Consider the following 19,980-nt stretch of genomic DNA (forward strand, 5'->3'; position numbering starts at 1 on the left):
CTATTCTTTTATTAATGTAGCCTAACATTAAATTTGTTGCTGTTATTATTGGTGGTTGTTGGTGGTGCTAGTGGTTGTTGATGAATCATTCAACTCTTTGTTACCCCCTTTGGGATGTTCTTGGCAAATACTGGAGTAGTTTGCCATTTCCTTCTCCAGCTCATTTTACATATGAAGAAACTGAGGCAAACAGGGTTAAATGACTTTCCCAGGGTCTCCCTGCTAGTAAGTGTCTGAGGCCAGATTTAAACTCAGGTCTTGGGGTGACTAGGTAGCACAGTGAATAGAGCATGGGCCCTAGAGTCAGGAGGACCTGAGTTCAAATCTGGCCTCAGATACTTAACACTTACTGGCCGTGTGACCTTGGGCAAGTCACTTAACCCCAATCTCTCTGCCTTAACCCCTCCAAAAAAGCAAAAAAAATTAAAAAATAATAAACTCAGGTCTTCCTGACACCAAGCCTGGTGCTCTGTCTACTGAGCCACCTAGTTGCCCCCAAACTAAATTAGAGATAGCATGTTGTTGAGTGTCCTCAACTTCAGAAAGACTTGGGCTTTCAAGTTCTGCCTCTATCATATATACAGTTAGGTGTTGCAGTGGAAAGATCATTGAGCGTGGAGTCAAGAAGACGAGTTCAAATCCAACCTTAGATTCTTATTAGCTGTGTGACCCTGGGCAAGTCACTTAATGGTGTCTACCTCAGTTTACTCACCCCTACAATGGGCATTATAATAGCCCCTACTACCCGGGGTTGTTGTGAGGATCAAATGAGATAGTATTTGTAAAACACAACACAGTGCCTGGCACATAGCAGGCTGTATATAAAAGTTAGCTGTTATTATTATTGTTTATTATTATTATTATAGAAGCTTACCCTCTCACTACCTCCAGGCAATTCTAATATTCTTAAGTTTCAGGTAGGTGCTTTCCTGCATTGGTAGAGTGCATTTCCTCCACAGAATTTCTTTACCAATGAAATCCTGGGTCCACTTAAAAATATATATATTGTTAGTTTTTCACATTAAAAAAAAGTTTCACATCTTAATGCTGTCTATTGGTCACCTCTAGGTTCAGGGTTTTAAAAGAATTAGAAGATAAATGATCATTTTAATATAAATTGATATTCTGTGCATATTCATGTGAATATTGAGGGGCCAGTGGTGCTAGGTTTGGAGTCCAAGAACCTGGATTCTAATCTCATCTCTGCTTAATCACTCACCTCTCCTGCCTTTAGTTTTCTCTTTAAATAAGAGGACAGAACCAAATGATCTCTAAGGATCCTCCCTTTTACAACTCCTATAACCCAAAGTGTTTGGCATATTTTCAGGAAAATTTAGGTGACTTTACAAAAACTTCTTTATAATTAGAGCTGTTGAAATGTAGAATGAGTTGCCTGTAGAGGAGGTGAGTTCCCATTTTTGGAGGTCCTCTAGCAGACATTAGATTAGAACTTTTTGGATATGGTATACCAAGGATTCTTTTGGGGCATGGATTAGACTAGACAATCCCTGGGGTCCTTTCCAAATGTACTTCTGTGATTCTGTAAAGCAGGTTTTAAATATAGTCAAAAAGTTATCATTGGTGCGTTTTAGCTATTATTATTCAGAATGGAAGGTCACAAGGTCAAAAATAATTAAAGGGGAGGTAAAATTTGGAAAGGAAGAAAGATAGGAGTATGGAATGCACAGGCAGGAGGGGAATAGGTACAGAAGAGAGATAGATAGTTACAAATTGAGGAGCATAAAAGAAAAGGGAAATGAAGACTGAGCAGTCAAAATGCAGAACCAGAAATCCAAATTGTTGACCAAAATGATTAAGGCAAAATGAAATGGGAAGAGTTGTAAAGAAATAAATCATAGCCAAACTAAAGAACAAGGACTTAAAAGATTAGATGTTGGGACAGAGAAAAAATGAGTCCTCAGATATGTTTAGTCATGTTTTAGGTATTTGACATAATAGTCTGATGAATACTTCCTTGGAACTTTCTCATCACTCCATCTACTTTTTGACCACACTGAGTCAGTCTTTGGTGGTATTTTTTTTTCTTTTTAGGATTATTCTCTGAAGGGAAAACACTCATAGTTCCATATGAACCATAAGGCACAACTTCTTTGGCACTATGACAAGTGTAAATAAAAATCATTTCTTGGGCAGTAGTTTCCAGTAAGATTATGAATGAAAGTTGGAGATACATGTTTAGGTTTCAAATGTTTTAACTGTGCTATCATACAATATTACAAATGTATGCTGCTAATATCTAACACATTACATTTAATACGTCATGGGCGTTTAGGAGTTTTGTTCATTTCACTTGGAAGTTTAGAAGAATTTCAGGGTGAGAATGTCCTTAAGATTTCATCTAGTTCAACTCTCATTTGGTGGGTGATTTAGAAAATGAGACCTAGAGAGGATATATGTCTTATCCAAGGTAATTTGACTAGAAGTGGTTAAGCTGAAATTTGAATGAGGTCTTCTGTCTCACAACTCAGTGGACGTTCCACTACAGCATGAAAACTCATATGGGCCCTCTCTCCTCTTTTCAGTTGTTTTTCAGTTGCGTCCAAGTCTCCGTGACCCCTTCTTGGATTTTCTTGGCAAAGACAGTAGAGTGGTTTGCCATTTTCTTCTCCAGGTCATTTTTTTAACAGATGAGAAACTGAGGCAATTGTGGTTAAGTGAACCAGGGTCACATACCTAGTCTGAGGCCAGATTTAGACTCATGAAAATGAGTCTCCTTGATTTCAAGCCCAGTGCCACTTAACTGCCCCCAGATGCCCTTTAACACTCTATATCTGGCTTGCCTGCATAATTATCTGATTTTTTTAATTTTAATGCTTATACATGCCTACCTTGATTATAAGCAACATAAGAGCTGAAACCATGTCATTTAATCAATAAGCATTTTCTAAATACTTACTATGTGCCAGGGATTCTTCTAAGTGCTATAGATATAAGAAAGACAAAAACACAAATGTAGTCCCTGTCCTTAAGATGCTTACATACTAAAATGGAGACAATATTAAAAAAAATAAAAATAAAGGTAAACACATGATAGATACAGAGTAGAAGGAATGTAATCTTAGAGGAAAGGACTCAGGGGACTGGGAGTGGGAAGCAGCTGAAAAGTCTTCCTGTAGATGGTGGCATTTGAGCTAAGTCTTAGAGAGATTTTGAAAGAAATGGGAGACAGTCAGTGGAAAGGCAGAGAGAGAATATGGCAGATCACGTTTGAGGAATAGCTATTAAGCCAATATTACATAATCAAAGAATGAATGAAGTCAAGTGGAAGAAGACAGGAAAGGTAAGAAGGGGACAGGTATGAAGAAGTTTGAATGCCAGAAAATATTATATTGGGAAAAGGGAGCTATGAGAGTTTGCTCAGTTCAAATTTGTGATTTTGGAAAATCATCTTGGCAGCTATGTAGAGGACTGATAGGAGTGGGGAGGGACTTGAACGAGGGACACCAATTAGAAGACTATTTCAGGGGCAGCTAGGTGGCACAGTGAATAGAGTCCTGGATTTAGGAGGACCTGAGTTCAAATCCAGCCTCAGACACTTAATACTGAATAGCAGTGTGACCTTGGGCAAATCACTTAACCCCTACTGCCCTCCAAAAAGCAAAAAAAAAAAAAAAGATTATTTCAGTAGCAAGAGGTAATGAAGTCCTAAAGTAGGGTGGTGACTCAGTAGGTGGGAAAGAGACACATACAACAGATGCTATGAGGGGAGAAATGACAAGATTTGGCAATGAAGATACATAACATAGGTGTATGGGAATGAAATATGCCAAGATTAGGAATGTGAGAGGCTGGGAAATCTCCTAATGGTAGGATCTCATTCATCTTTCTTATCTCCCTTTAGAGACTAGTCTAGGGCCTTTTAGACAGTGGAGATTCAGAACATGTTTGCTGAGTGAATTATTAGTTAATTAATATCGTGGTGCATGTCTACACTTAAAAGGAGCATTTGAAACTACTAAATCTTATAAAACATTGTAATGAAGGGTTTGAGAAGAAATATCAGAGAAGACAGATCAATTGAGGGTGAGTGGTCCCAAGAATTAGAAACACTGGGTGAATGATACAGTGGGAAGAAGTGAAGTCTGACTCCAAAGAGATTGTCTGCCATATGCATGATAGCTTGGCTATAGATAGGGACAGGAGTATGTTGGGAAATGTTTAAAAACTGGCTCTCCAGAAAAGGAAAATACATATACATATATATGTAAAATACACTTTTACATTTAATCTGCATTATTTTTACTTCATCACATTTTTAAGTCTAGACAATCAACAAAACAATAAATCAAGCCCTTATTTGTAGTGTTGGCCAATTTTTTAAGGTATTAATGTTCACACTGCAAATCTAACAATTGGCTTCAATTATCAATATAACTGGCTTAAGCACTCCACTGGGTGGGGATTTCTTGGAGATCAGTCTCTTTGAGGACTAGGCTGTCTAACAGATTTCCAATCCTCCCTGTCCCTTTCCCAGTTTCCAGATGTACTTCTGTCGAGAGTTTGAACGTCTTTCTATTCAAAGTCTTTCTTTCACATCTTTCTATTAGAACGTCTAATAGAACGTCTTTCTATTCAAAAAGAATATACATGGGACAATGTTGAAGTATCCCAGGAAGTAAGACATTTGGTGGGACAAAAGAATATAGCCCAAAGCCACTTAACCTCAATTGTCTTGCCTTGTCCCCTCCAAAAAGGGGGAGACAGTTATGTGGCACAGTGAATAGAGCATTGGCCCTGGAGTCAGGAAGATCTGAGTTCAAGTCTTGTCTCAGACATTTGACACACTAGCTATATGACCTGGGGCAAGTCACTTAACCCCAATTGCCTTGTCTTCCCCCCTAAAAAAAATAGCCCACTTCTTTCTTATAGGGTCAGAGACTATCCTAGGTGCTGGAAGAAGATAAATACCAAATGGAGTGTTGGGAAATAACCAAAGATTTGAAGAAATATAAAGGGAGATTGGGGATTGGGGGGAAAGAAGGGCTATACTGGGGCATCATTAGGTCAAATGGAAATGGGAAACTATTGGTTGGCAGAAGTTAAAGGGGATCTCAAAGAGTTTAGAAGTCTCATGTTTTCCTCAGAGAAAGAGTATTAGATTTGGAATCAAAAGGATTGAGATTCAAATCTTGACTCTGCTGTTTACTAACTGTGCAACTTTGGACAAATCACCTACACATTCTGAGAATCAGTTCCTCCACCTGTAAAGCAAGGTGTGTCAGATGAGATGTTAAGGCTCCTTCTAGTTCTGTATCTATAACGTTATGATTCTATGTGTGGAGAGCCATACTACTGTTGTACTGGACTACTTCAATGCAGAGAATTAAAACAACTCAAAAGATGACCAAAGTTTTGTACTATTGAAAGTGTTACCAAAAAGACAGGGGCAAATGCCAAGAATAATTCCTTCTTAAGCAGAGAAACACCTCAAGGTTCCAAAGTTTGCATTTCAAAGGGATTCATTACTCATTTGATGACATCAGTAGAATTCAATTCTATTTCCTTTGAGGCGACAGCCATCCCTTCAGTCAACCCAAATTAACAACTTTGGATTCTTCTTTTCCCTCTCTTTATCCTAATCATTCTTAGCAGTTGATATATCATGTCAATTACCTCTACAAGATTTCTGTCTCCTCTGTCTAACTAAAAATCTGTCTAGATGCAGGTCTCCTGCACTACTCTCCTAGACTCTTTTAATGATTTCTTAGTAGCCTCTTTGCTTCTGGTGTTTCCCTTTTGTAATGCATTATCTTTATAACTTCCAAATTGATATTTCTAAAAAACACCAGTTGGACCATAATTCTCCCCTACATGAAATTCTCAAAGGCACTGTTCCCCCCTGTAGTATAAAATATGAATCATTGGTTTCACATTTTATTCTCTCTATAATCTGTCTCCTGCCTACTTTTCCATCATATTTTACATCCTCTCCATTAACTCCCCTCCCTCCCCACCTCACTTCCTCTGTTCCAGTTAAACTGGCCTGTTGGCTATTATCTAAACACGATGTTCTATCCCCCACTGCTTTGCCTTTTCATGAATAGAAAACCATGTCTGGAATGCACACTCCTTCCCAGCTTTCATCAGAGAAATGTTCAGGTGCCACATCCAACAAGCCATACCTGATCCCCTTAGTTGTGAAGGCTCTTTCCCTCTTAATAGGACTTCTTTTTTCTTTGTATTGAGTTTCATAGATCAGAAGGATTTTAGAAAGAGTCAAGTCAAACCCTTTCATTTTACAGGTGAAGAAATTCCTTATCTGTGTATATAGTGTATCCCTCCCATCTCCCAATGCCTTAGTAGAATGTCATCTCCTTCAGGTTAGGGACTAAGTGGGTTTTTTCTGTGTCCCAAGTACCTAGACCAGTGCTTTACACTTGGTAGGCACTCAGTCAATGTTTGTTGAGCTGAATTGAAAACAAACCTAAGACTTCAGATTTTCTTAAATATAGAAACTTAAAGTAAATATTATGAGTGCTAAAGTATAGTAGATTCATAATTAAAGACCTGAGTTTTAGCCCCAGCTCAATTGAAGTAACTTTGTGACTCTGAGGACAGTCTGGTACAGTGAAAAGAATACTTGAACTTTAGCTAGTTTTAGAGTTAGAGAACCTAACTGGGTTCAAATCTCAGTTCTGAAGTTTATCACCTATTGTGACCTTGGGTAAGTCACAGCTTCTCTAAGATCTTAGTTTCTTTGTCTATAAAATGAAGGGGTTGGACTAGATGACCATTGAGTTCCCTTCAAGCTATGATTCAATTTCTCCAGACCTCATCTATAAAATGAAAAGCTTAAACAGTCTCTAAGTATCCTCTCAGCTCTGACATTTAACGATTCCATTTCTTTGAATGAGAAAGTGTTTGCTGCTCCCCATTCTTGCTCTGACAGTGAGCCTTACCTTGCAATGCTGCCTATCCCTTTAGATGGCCCAGAGCATCATTGCATCATTTGGGGTTTTCTATTGTGTTGAATAAAGAAGTTCATGATGTGTAAGAAGGAATGCACGGAATAATCATTAAGAACACACGCTAGTTTCATAAAAAACCATAGAGACGGCACAATCAAATGAGGGTTACTAGCTGCTGGGGTGTACACTCACTCAACTGGTTTACCGAGATAGAACAGGTTTGCCCCACCTCAGAGAAATATCCAGAGCCCTTCCTTTATTGCAAAAGAATTATATATAATAAAACACAGGGACATACACATATAGAACCATGGGCATACATACACCCTGAAAATCCAAGTACTGGAAAGAACAAGTTATTTAAACAGAAGCAGTTCCAATCCTGTGAAATGTTTAAACCTGAAGGTCATATAGTTTACTGTCCCCCAGAAACTTCATGGTCAGAATAATAAGTTTTTCCGGGAAGATAAGGGACATATGTAGGCATTCAGCACAGAAAAAAACAGAGGGATCAAAAAGGAAATATCTAGCAAATTAGTAAACAAATACTAATTGCAAACAATAAATTGTTAACAAAATGAAGAGTGATCTCTACACATACCTGTTATTCATCTTCATACGAGGACCAGTGACATCATGATGTTGGGGTCAAGGTACGGTATATCTGACTGTGACTAATCAGTCCAATACAAGCTCAGAAGGCTCTGCCACAGGTCAGGCTCAGATAGTTCATTTGAACACTTGGGATTGAGATGTTTCTATATTTGCATGTCTCATGGCTCCCTTGTGCTTCTGCAATTCTGCTTTGCTCATGGAGCATAGCACCTTCTTTGATTTGGACATGCCGTGCTGGGCAGTCCTGAGTCAGGGTCTCCCAAATGTATGTTCTTGTGATTACTTTAAACACATTCCTTCTACTAGATCTGAAAGATTCCACAGCCTAAAACAGTGTCTTCCATGAGGACTTTTATGAATCCATTTATGAATATGTAATCCTGAGGATCACATTAAGATGAGTGAAAGGGGAGTAGTACAGTTATATTTAATATTTCGATGGCTTAGTCATGTCACTGAAGTGAAATTCACTCAAAAGGGTCTCAATCTTGGCCTATTGCAACCTTATCCTGATCAATATTTTCTCAGATCCTCTTATGAGTAACTCCCAGGGCAAATCTATCCAATTCACTGGAGGTTTTCATCTAGATTTTTTTTTTTAACATTTTATCGGGGCAGCTAGGTGGTGCAGTGAATAGAATATCAGCCCTGGAGTCAGGAGGACCTGAGTTCAAATCCAGCCTCAGACACTTGACATAATTACTAGCCGTGTGACTTTGGGCAAGTCACTTAACCCCAATTGCCCTCCAAAAAGCAAAAAAAAAAAAACCCAAACAAAACCAAACCAAAAAAAAAAAAACATTTTATGAATCCCAGTGCTATGCCCAGACTGTCAATCTTTTATTTATTGCTTTTATTATATCCTGACCCATCTTTCTTTTTCATCATGTGTTTTGTGGATATTAGCTTTTCTATCAAGTCTTGTTACTCTTGGTAACATGTAGATGACTGCAAACCCTCTGCATTAAAATAGCATATAATTTGCAAATCATCATTCAACAAGTATAAAGCTACTATGAATGATACCATGAGGCAATAGAAAGAAGGCAACAATATACCTGGCCTCATGGGGTTCAAAGTCTCCTTGAAGCAATGACATGTTTACAGATATCTATAATACAAGGTAGAATGTGAAAGCACAATATTTAGATAATTCCATGTTATCAAGATTCAGGGAGAAGACAGGACTGCTTAGCATAATTATGGACATCTTTCACATAGTTTTCCAATTAAAAATGTGCTTTTTCTTGTTCTGATCTCCACATTGTTGGGTGGTTGTGGTTGTTGCTTTTCTTTGCCCATTTCTTTTCTCTCTTCTCTACTTCTCCTCAGTAAAATGAACTAAAACTCCCTATACCAGAAAGGGAAAGATCACAACTTCAGGGAGAGTGTGGATCATCAATGGTGATCAGAAACATTTGCTAAGACACAAATATTCCACTAGGCATAGTTATGTATACCTATAACCTAAAGAGTAGCCTGATGGGAAAAAAAATGGATCTAAATAATTTTACCCTTATGTAGGTCAACTATTTAATTTTCACATCTGATGTTGCATTGCTATGAAAATAATTTCATCTTCTCTTCTTGGGACTAATTCTATCCAATATCCATACCACCCCTGGGCTTTTGAATGCTTTTGTGCCCTTCCTATACTTTCAGCTTGAATTACTTTTTGGTTCCTGGTATTGTCTTATCCCAAGGTGAATGAGGAATAGATGACCAGAGCTAAAGAAAGAAGAGGAGGGAATTAAGTTTAAGTACCTTCCCTGGCCATTCTCTATAGACCAGAAGAGAGTAATGGAGTGAAGGACTCTTTCTGTCTCTCGAATTTATCTTGCTAGCCTTTATTCTTACAAATATAATTGCTCTAACAACCACTTGGGACTCTTGATCAATCAAGGAAGCTTCACTTTTCATATTGTTTGAGTCTTTGATAGGTTCATGACTGTAATTATGGTGTGTGTGTGTGTGTGTGTGTGTATGTGTGTGTGTGTGTGTTTCTAGTTTTGGTTGTCAACATGTTGCTCTTAGAAAGTATCTTATTTGGCAAAAGACCATGGTCATTAGAGAATTCTATTTCAAGTGAAGTACTTGGAAGTTGTTTCTGATGATTATGGAATAGGCGGAGGGAAAACTCCATTAGGTTATATTCTGCCTCCAGGAAACCCTCTCTATCTCCTTTAGGAGCCAGTGGGTCTTAGGTAAATGGATTGTGATCAAGGATAGCATCTGTCCCTTTGAGATTACCTTCAGGTCATTTACAGTCAAAGATTAATGGTGTGTGGATTATAATGCAGGAGTGATAGCCATCACTCCCAGATACTCATCTTAATCATTAGAGCTATGCAAACATCAAAAGGCTCACAGGTTTCTTGAAGATAGTGAAGATAATAATTAATAACAGGCTTTATTTATAGAATTTATACCACCATATTCCATCCTTGCCTCTGTAAAACAAGCAACCTAGTTTGAAGATGAAAAACACTGATGGTGATTATACATGTTCAAAAATAAATGAGCATTGTGTTGATTTGAAGAACCTATGTAGTGAAAATATTTTTCATTCTATCTACAAAATGATTATCCCATCATTAACCATGGACATAACAAAGAGAAAATATTTCAAATTCTAGTGAACTTCTTAGACCAATCATCATATGATCTGGTACAAAATTTAGAATTTTGTTGGAGTAGATATGCAAAAGCAGCTGGGTAATCTCCCTCCCATCACACAACCATCTTGACCAAAGATTCTTAGAAATATTGAAAGATAGAATGGACTTAGTATGACTATTCCCTCCTTCAGTAGAATGTAATCTTGTTGAGGGCAAGGACAGTTCTTAATTTTGCCTTTGTACCTTTGAGCATTGCTTAATGTCTTCATCATAATATTGTCTTAATAAATGCTTACTGAATTAAATTGACATGATAACTGGTTTTGAATTTGGGGAGAGTAGTTATATGGAGAGGATAGAATTTGTTACAATAAGTGGACATCACAAAGAATCAGAATTAAGTTTGACTTGAGGGAACTGCCTAAAAGTGAGAAATATCACAAAGTGAAAGGTATTGTCTTAGTAGGCACTGGGTTCCCCATCACTGGAGTATGTTGTAGAAAGGCTATTTGGCTGCATGTTGGAGTAGATGTTCTCTGATGTCCTTCCAGTCTGAGATTCTATGGCTCTCCATTCTGTGACTATGAAGAACCCTTTTCTTTTTCTTTTTGTTGTTGTTTTCTTTTCTTTTCTTTTTTTGTTGTTGTTGTCATGGGTTTTTGTTTGTTTCACCAAAGACAAGAATGTAGTGTGGAGGCTTTGGGGGGAGAACAGAGAAGAGTTTGACTGAAGGTGTAGTCATCCTAAGAAAGGGGGAAATCCAGCCTTGATAGGGGTGAGTGTAGAGAGGAGGGGGAAGAGGAAAGTCCAGAGATAATAGGATACTTGAGGAAGAAGCCTGAGGATGTCTGCACCCTAGCATTGAGGGCTGGTTAAAGCCTACTCTTCATTTTATAGTAAGATGACACTAGTTATCCATGATCAGCAGAAATATGTGTTTTGAGATGCTTTTCTAGGAAGGGAAGTGCACTAAGTGTACTAAGTCATCTTACCCATTCTCTTTTTTTGTGAGCAACATGTCCTTACAAGGCAGCTGGATTAGAATAATGTCAGTCCATTGAATAAATGGCTGAAGCTAACTATGTTTCAGACCCATAAACTCCAGCTTATTAATACAGTGCTTCAAAGTATTATGCTAACCTCCCCCCGCCCCCAACTAGGAGAAATCAAACTATACCTAATTTCAAAAGTTTGCCTTATATAGTGATGGGGGAACTTCCAAATAAGAGGCTTACCCCCAAAATTCTTGTGCTGAGCAAGAATGTAAAAAAAAAAGAAAAAACTTCTCCTTTCTTTTTAGTGAATAAGTTCTAAGACATATTTGTTTGCATATCCTCTCTGAGCTTCACTTTCCTTATCTGTAAAGTGAGGACATAGGACTAGGCATAGACTTATAGATGAGCCCAGGAGTTCTTAATCTTTTTTTCTTTAATGGAATCCTTTATTAATCTGAAGCCTAGGAATTCTCTTGGAGCATAATGTTTTTAAATATATAAAATAAATACATAGGATTACAAAGGAAACCAAATATATTGAAATAAAGTCATTGAAATGTTTAAAGAAAAAACCCACAAGTTTGCTGACCTCAGCTTAAGAGACCCTTGACTAGATTATTTTTAAAGTCACAGACACATTTCAAGTCTATGATAAAGTATATATTTGATTGAAAAGCTAGCTTCTATGGTTTATTCTTTGGGGTTCCCCACCCACACCCAGTAAATTCCTTGCTCTATGAATATTTAATCTCAATTGAAAAGAAGGAAAATATGAAGACTGAGAGCTAAATGTGATTAAAAGCACACATGCTACCAGAAGAACCACCTATTTTTATTTTTACTACCTTAGCAGGCTCTGGGGACATTGTAATAGGGTTAATGAGGACTGGTGTAGGTGATGCATTCTTGAGCTTGGTAATTTATTAGTCAATATGATTGATCACTCAGCTCAGTAATTTTATGAGAAATTTGCATTGTTGCTAACAAATTCCTGATAATATATGCATTATACAGCCAGGGTGTGTCTGCCTAGGGCAAAGAGGTTATTTTTTATATGTGCAAAAGGGTGCGTGTCCATTTTGGCAAATGAGTCAAGGAAGTGTCTGCTGTGCCTTGAGAGAGGATGTATATTTCTGCTTCCCAGTGTGTCTCTGTGTACACGTGTGTCTGTTGCGAGTGTCTACCTGTTGTGTGTATCTTTCTGAGTCCCTACAGTCTTCAAGTGAAGAAGACTGAGTAGAAATTAAAAAGAAAGAAAAGAAAAGAAAAGTACCATCTAACACTTATTGACTAGAAGCATTTGACCTGGATTCCAGATTTGGTTACCATAACTATATTCTCCAAAGCCTTAGAGAGAACAAATAATATTTACCTAGTGATTTTCAGTTAGTAAGAACTTTACATTCATTATGTCCTTTGATCCTCACAAAAACCCCACAAGGTAGCTAAGCATGTATTATAATTTCCATTTTATAGATGAGGAGGCTGGGGCTCCCTAGACACTAAATGTGAGTTGGCCAAGTTCACACAGCTAGTAAGTGGTCACTTGAGGACTTGATCCAGGTATTCTGTCCTCTTGACTGACCATATTATCACAAAGATGGGAAATTTTGCTTAGTGCTTTCTAAATAGTAAGGGCTCCAGAGACTCTTCAGATGCTAACAGGTTAGTGGGTAGCTACTACATTGTTTGTGTGCTAATAGATCATGTAATATATCCACTTTCCTGGTGTAGAGATTGTTTTTTTCACTTGGAGACTTTTTCAGTAGAGAGTTTGCGTGATGTGGCATGCCTCATTCAATGAAGTTAAATAAAGCCTAATATCTTATTATGACTCAAGAGTTTGCGAACCATCTCTGGCGCTTAATATTGTAATTACCCCCTCTTTTGATTAGAACGATCTTTCATAAGCAAATAAGCACAGTGGTTTGACAAGCTTGAGGAATTGTTTTTAGATCTCACTCTACTCGTTAGACAGCAGATTGGGCTGGGAACTGTAATCATCATAATTACCACTGAGGCAAGATTCCAGTTCTTGATGTACCACAAGGTAAATGAATAGCAGCCATAAACTGCACCCTTTCCTGGCTTGATGTAGACAGGAGAGATGAAAATATAAAGAGGAGGTGGAAGTAAATATTATATGATATGGGCAAAAGTTCGAGGACAGTCCATGCTCCTTCCTTGTTGGACAGGGACTAGGCCTTATGTAGATTATGACTTTCTGTATTGGAAATCACTCATTCTAAAAGAAAAAAAAATCCTCAATAGGACTGTAGGTTCTATGCCAACAAGGGGTGTGCTAGAGCTATTGCTAACTGGCTTGGCAGATCCTATTGTTAAAATTTCAATGTCAAACATTTTCATTTAGAAAATCAACAAATACTACAAATTAGCATTTGATTTATTTTTTATTGAGTGTCCAGGCTTAAGAAAGTGATAGAGAAAATGGTAATCCTGCAGATTAAACTTGAAAATGTGTTGTACATACTTTTTCCCCCCTGGAGAGCTGGTTGTTAAATTTTTATCAGCACATCCCCTTGCTAACCCACATGAAAAAGATGAATCTGATGAGTCAGGACATTTGGAGGACTAGAGATTGGAGCCCTTCTGTCCTGTGGCCTCCCAACTAATTGATGGGCACAGGGCTTATACTTTGGAGATCAGATCCCATTCCAATGCTTAACAGGAGCGTTTTCAAATAGTGCTTAAAAGGGAGAATGAAAGAATGGGTTTAAAAAAATAACCCAAGATTGTTTACATTGCCCACCCCCCAACTTTGTCTATTACTATGGAAATAGGATCATCTTCTACCCTTACCCCACAATTTGTGGCTCCTTACTACCCAGACTCTCCCGATTTCTCCTCCTGCTCTTCTCTCAGTTGTCCACAGTCTGAAAATTAAAAATGAACAACGCACGAGTAAAGTCCCCATACTTTCCAGATTGCTAGCAGATGCTCCTGGGGAATGTTAGCTTCGGGCCAGCAATCTGGCCAGGGGCCCACCAAGTGCAGTTTGTTTGGTCACTGAAAGAAAGAGTGAGGAGTGAGAAGCCAGGGCAGGGGAGGAAATTATGTGTTCATCTTACCTGATTCCCTTATGGCTTTCACATAGACACATGAGAGTCCAGGTGAGAATGCCTGCAACCTTGAATTATTAAGGAAAGTTGGGCCAGTCCAAAAGGTTATAATGCAGTATCTACAGAATAATAATACTGAATGAGGAACAGAAGGGACAGTTAATGGGGCTGAGTGCAGGGGAAGGTGAAGGAACTCTTTTAGACTCATTAGCTGATGCTTGCAATGTTTAACTCAAGACTGCAAATTCCTTTGTAGTTGGCCTACTCCCAACACATTTAAGATAACTGCTGTTCTAATATTTCTTTATTTATCAAATATTTGCAAAATAGGCCTGTCATTCTGTTGTCCTAATGCAAATAGAGCGTTTTCTTTTAGGGAAAAACCATTAAACTGAATGAAAACAATGAGACAGCCAGAAATGAAGTAGGATGAGCCAAACCAAACTGCTAAGAAAGCCTTCAAGGCCTTAGGCCCACAGTTGGAGCCTACCCTGTCAAGAGAGGAGGGAGATCTTGCCCATTCTAGAATTTGATGAGAAGAACCACTGAGATGCTGAGGTTAGGGGCCATTTTGGAAACCCTTTTTGTCCTGCCACTCCAAATGGAAACCAACAGCAAGGGTAGGCCATCTGTTCCCAATTCCCTTGACACTGTGTAAGAAGGCTGCTTCTGAGGGAGCCAGACCCCAAATTCCACTGGTTAATTGCTTTACTGTGATGTAGTACATTGGGGCTCATTTGAAACCCCCATTGATGTGGGATTGAGTTTAGGTCCTGAGAGTCAGTCCTACCTCTTCTGTCCAATCCCTTCTGATGAATTAAGCTGAAGAAAGGTCACATAGCTGAGCTGGAAGCAGGAACTCTTACATGAGTATAACTTGTAATAAGAGGAGATCTGAAAACAGGGAAGGAGGAATAACAGGGGAAGAGTGAATCAGTAGATAGTGAGGCTGTAGATGTTTTAACCTGATGGTAGGTATTCTGAGTTTGTGTGTGTGTGTGTGTGTGTGTGTGTGTATAGCATTCAAGAAGATAGCCCTGCTTTACCTTTGAAGGGTTTTTAAAATGTGAGGTCATCAAGAATAAGGGACCATGCTTTTGTCTTTTTTTTTTTTGGTCAATTCTTACCATAATGCTTTTCTTGGCATATAGTAAGTACTTAATAAATGCTTTCTGATTAACTGACTGCTGAGGTATCTTTCCCTAGCAAGAGTAACTGGGTGAAACACTTTGGAGATAGAGCGCAGTAAAAATTCCAGTAGAGTAATGAAAGTATTGGGTAACTGAGAGGACAGAGCTGGGATTTAAAAGAAGAGAAAGTGCCCTGGAAGAAGAAACCAGGACAAGAAAGATGATTGTCATTCTATAGATAGCAGGGGCCAGAAGTAATCCCAGGGCATTAGAAGGGAGGGAATAGGAGGATCCAGACAAGATTAGTTCAGAAGGGAGGGAACTTGTTAAGGGGATTTAAAGTTTACTGTTTTAATGACACTTTGTAGTTACATGGCGCCTTTCCTTCTAGAAGCTCTAAGTGCTTTGCAAACATTATCTCATTAATCCTCACAAAACCCCTGTGAAGTGGGTTGGTAGTGAATGTTATTAACCCCATTTGAGAGTTAAGAGAAGTAGGTGTTAGAAAAGGATTGGTACTGTTGCTCAGGGGACTGAAAAACCACCTAGAAATGTCATTCCCTTGACAGGCACGAGTCATTTCCCAGCTCTCCTTCCACTCAGCCAGCCCACTCCCCCACAAAGTTTTGTGGAAGAACAGCTAATGAAAAGTGACTGTGTTGCACTCTCTGTGTGGCCTGACAGCCGGTGGCAGCATCTACTGTGGAACCCAGCCTGATGATTCCCCCACCAAATGACTTCTGTTCATTTCTCTGAGGAAGGAATGGATGATGTTAGTGTATGATGAAAGGAAACCCCAGTCCAGATGGTCCAGGGCAGAAAGTTGTTGAGAAGTGATTTGGAAGGAGAGGTGGGAACTGCTGAAGTCAAGAATTTGAATCCTTTGTTGCTGGCTGACACAGGGAGAGGGTTTTAGACACAATTCCCAGAACTCAACTATTGTGTGTTTTTCTAAACATAATAGAAATCTGAGGGCTGCAAAGGGACCTTAAGATGTCTAGTCTTAACTCACTTAAGAAGAAGAGAGGCTGAGTGACATTCTCTCCCCAGGTTATCTGAATGCTTTGACAACTTTGTTTTGACCTTTTTCATACAACGATATTGAAAATTAACAAGAACTCTCACTAGGGTTAAAAAAAAATATTCAGAGAGAATGAGTGGTGGGGTCGATGCTAGGACCCAGGTCTCCTTACTGCTTGCTGGTCGTTAGACCCAGTTGCAATCAGCCAAGACCCACACATATATCAGCACCTAACTTGAAGCAGCCCACAGAAGTGGAAAGAACACTGGGTTTGAAGTCAGAAGCCAGAGAAGCAAACCCCTGCTCTGCTTCTTCCAACCTGTTTGACATGAGAGTAGTCACTGACCTCAGTCTTGTTACCTATACTTTGAGCAAGCTGAATTCATTAATTCATATGTGAGGTCACTGGTTCTAAAGCATATGACCTCTTTTAGGGCATTGCTCTAGTGCGGTGAGGTACACAAAGAGCTATGAGGCTTAGTCCTTTGCACTCAGAGACAGACGGAGGATCAAAAGAGAAACAGAGGGTGGGCAATGGAGAGACGTTGGGATACAGCCGTGAGCTGTCTCCTGTGACATGACAGAAAAAGAGAGACATGGAGAGAGAGGCAGAGACACACACAGAGACAGAGACAGAGATGGAGAAACAGACATGCTGAGCCAGAGGCATATAGAGAGACTGATTTATGATATGTCAGCATATGTGTATAACAGAAAGCTGCGGAGATAGGAAGTACTCTGAGCATTCAGAAGAATGACCACACTGGGAACTTAGTCAATCAGGACAGCCTCCTAGAGGAGGCAGAATCTCAGCTGGGACCTCAAAGGATGGGCAGTATTTAAATAAATGGAGAGAATAGGAACACCAGGTCCAAAGACAGCAATATGCAAAGACTGTTTAGGGACAAGGACTAAGCTGGTCCTGTAAGAGCACGGAGGAGTCTGAGAAGTGGACTAGCCATTAAGTACCTTAGGAGAGAATAATGGGGCCTTGTCTGTCAGGCTAAGGAGTTTCTATTTTCTTCAGAGTCAATGGGGAGTTGTTGAAAGGTTTAGAGTAAGTCTAATTCCCTTCCCTTATCAGGGTATAAATTCATCAGAAACAGGGTCAGTCTTGCCATTTTCTTTGTATCCCCTACACCTACCACTGTTACATGCATGGCCATAGCAATCTTTTAATAAATGAGGATTGTTGTTGAATTGAATAGTTTCTGGCCCCATTAGTCTTGTCACCCCACTCTGGAATACACTTTTTCAATGTTCACTCTAAAGTATGGAGCCTAGAATTGAATAAAATCTGTGTTTAATCTTTCTGAGCCTCAGTCTCTTTCTCTGTAAAATAGGAATAATGCTTGATTTATTTTATAGGAATACCATAAGTAAAGCAACTTGTTATTCATATATATGTATACAATTTTATTATATATGTTATATTATATATCTACATATAATTTTAGTCCCTTAAGCATTATAATATTAGCACTTATTAATCTTAGAGGTTTGGAAGTTGCAGGGAATCTTAAAGTGATTTTACAGGGAGAGATGTTGAGGCATAGTAAAATTGATTTATTATACAGGATATATACATTTCACAGAGGAAAATAGAAAATGGTTTAGGGATTTTCATAGATATGTTATATTCTGACTCATTTATTAAAGTGGCTATGATTTGCTAAAGCATTAGGGATGCTAAAACCCAAAACAAAACAATCTGGGCCTCAATGAACTTACATTTTACTCGTGTAAGTGAATAAAAGGTAATTTGAGGAGGAAGACAACATTAACAAGTGGGAGATTCAGAGAAGGTTTCCAGTAGGAGGAAATCTATCTGAGCTGAGTCTTGAGGAAAAAATGGCTAAGAATTCTAAGATGCAGAAAGGGAGTGTATTCCTGGCACAAGGAGCAGCCAGTCTGAAGATGCAGAGGCAGGTGGCAGCATGTTGAAATTGAGGAACTGCGTGAAGAATAAGACTAAATAAATCTGCAGAGATAGGTTGGAGCTAAAATTTAGGAGACTTTAAATGGAAGATGAATAAATTTGTATTTTATTCATCAGGAAAGAGAGAACTACTATTGGTATTTGAGAAGGACATGGACTTGGTGAAACCCGTACTATGGGAAGATGACTTGGGGATCTTGGAGAAGGATGAATTGGGGAGGAGAAGGAATAGAAGCAGAGGGACCAATTGGGAGACAAAGAATCCAGGTGAGAGGCAATGACAGCCAAAAGTGGGGTAGCCCTATGAATGGATGGAAGAGTTCATTTGGATATGAGGTTTCGATAGATATTATATGGATCTCCCTAACCCTAAGTCTAGGCATCCCTTTCTATCCCAAATCCAAACTCAGCTGCTGGGAAAAGACCTTGAATTATATACAGTAGGAGAGGAGAGGGTCTGACTACTCTTCTTCATTTGCTCCACCTAACTGCCAGGAAGGTTAGAATTATGGTCCCTTTAAATCAATCACATCTATAAAATTATTCTGTGATGTCAGGAGGTCATGAACTCCAGCTTATATTTCCTTTCTTACAATTCAGGAACTTCCATGCTCCAACTCAGTCTTACTTTCCAGTCTTACCTCCTTGAACTCTCCTATTTATGTTCTATGCACCAGGAAAACTAAATGCTCCCTCTTTTTTAAACATATTCCACCTTTTTGTCCTTTCATTCCTTTACTCATGTTCTTTCCACCTGAAAAGTCCTCACCTCACTATTACAACCTGTCAGAATCTTATGTGTACTTCAAGATCTACCAGCTCAAATACCAAGTCCACCATGAAGCTCCTGATGGCCCCACTAGATGTGATCTCTTCAGCCTTTGAACCTCCCTAGCCCTTCGTTTATTTGTTTCCTTATTTCCCAAATAGTATCTTGTTATCTGGATACTTACCTTCTTGACTTCCAGTAAGCTCCCTTAAGGCAGAGACAATGTCTTAGGCAACTTTGAAACATGTATGGTAATTAGCATGGCAGTCATGGCAGTACGTGCATAGTAGTATAGTAAGTGCTTAATTTCTTACTTGTGTGTTTGTTGAAAAAGGATGTCATCAGAGAAATGTAGGGATGAGGTCAAAAAGGATGAGCCAGACAAATACCCAGAGTGAATAGTCAGTCAAAATCATTTTTTAAATGCATACTATGTACCGGGCATTGTGCTAAATTCTGGGCATACAAATAAAGGCAAAAGGCAGTCTCTGCCCTCAGGGAGCTCACAGTCTAATAGGGGAGACAATATGCTAACAACTATGCACAGACAAGCTATATATACGGGTAGATAAGAAATAATGGACAGAGGGAAGGCAGTAGAAGTAAGGGAGATTGGAAAAGTCCTCTGGTAAAAGATGGAATTTTAATTGAGACTTGAAGGAAGCCAAGGAGGCAAGAGATGGAGATGGAGAAAATTATGGGCATGAGAGGCAGCCAGTGAAAATGCAGAGCAGGGAACTGGATGGAGGGTTATATGTGAGGAACAGCAGAAAGGCCAGTGTCACTGGATTCCAGAGTATATGGGAGTGAGTAATGTGTGAGAAGACTGGGAAGGAAGGAAGGAAGGAAGGAAGGAAGGAAGGAAGGAAGGAAGGAGGAAGGAA

General features: G+C 38.9%; 1 long non-coding RNA gene across 3 annotated transcripts in view; it reads right to left on the reverse strand.

The window, feature by feature from the left end:
• The window catches only part of LOC138163169 (uncharacterized), a 58,801-nt gene extending 50,622 nt beyond the window's left edge, over window positions 1-8,179 (reverse strand). Inside the window, exon 1 of one of the 3 annotated variants that reach the window (XR_011168820.1) lies at window positions 7,531-8,179. This is a non-coding gene — a long non-coding RNA (uncharacterized lncRNA). Of the gene's footprint in view, window positions 1-6,920; window positions 7,030-7,530 lie in introns of those variants that run through there. The other 2 variants (XR_011168821.1, XR_011168825.1) reach the window with 2 other exon arrangements.
• Between the last annotated feature and the right edge of the window lie 11,801 nt (window positions 8,180-19,980).

Source organism: Petaurus breviceps, unplaced genomic scaffold (genome assembly GCF_028583685.1).
Source record: "Petaurus breviceps papuanus isolate PSGF00001 unplaced genomic scaffold, PetGlider_PUasm1.0 187, whole genome shotgun sequence".
NCBI classification, from domain to species: Eukaryota; Metazoa; Chordata; class Mammalia; order Diprotodontia; family Petauridae; genus Petaurus; species Petaurus breviceps.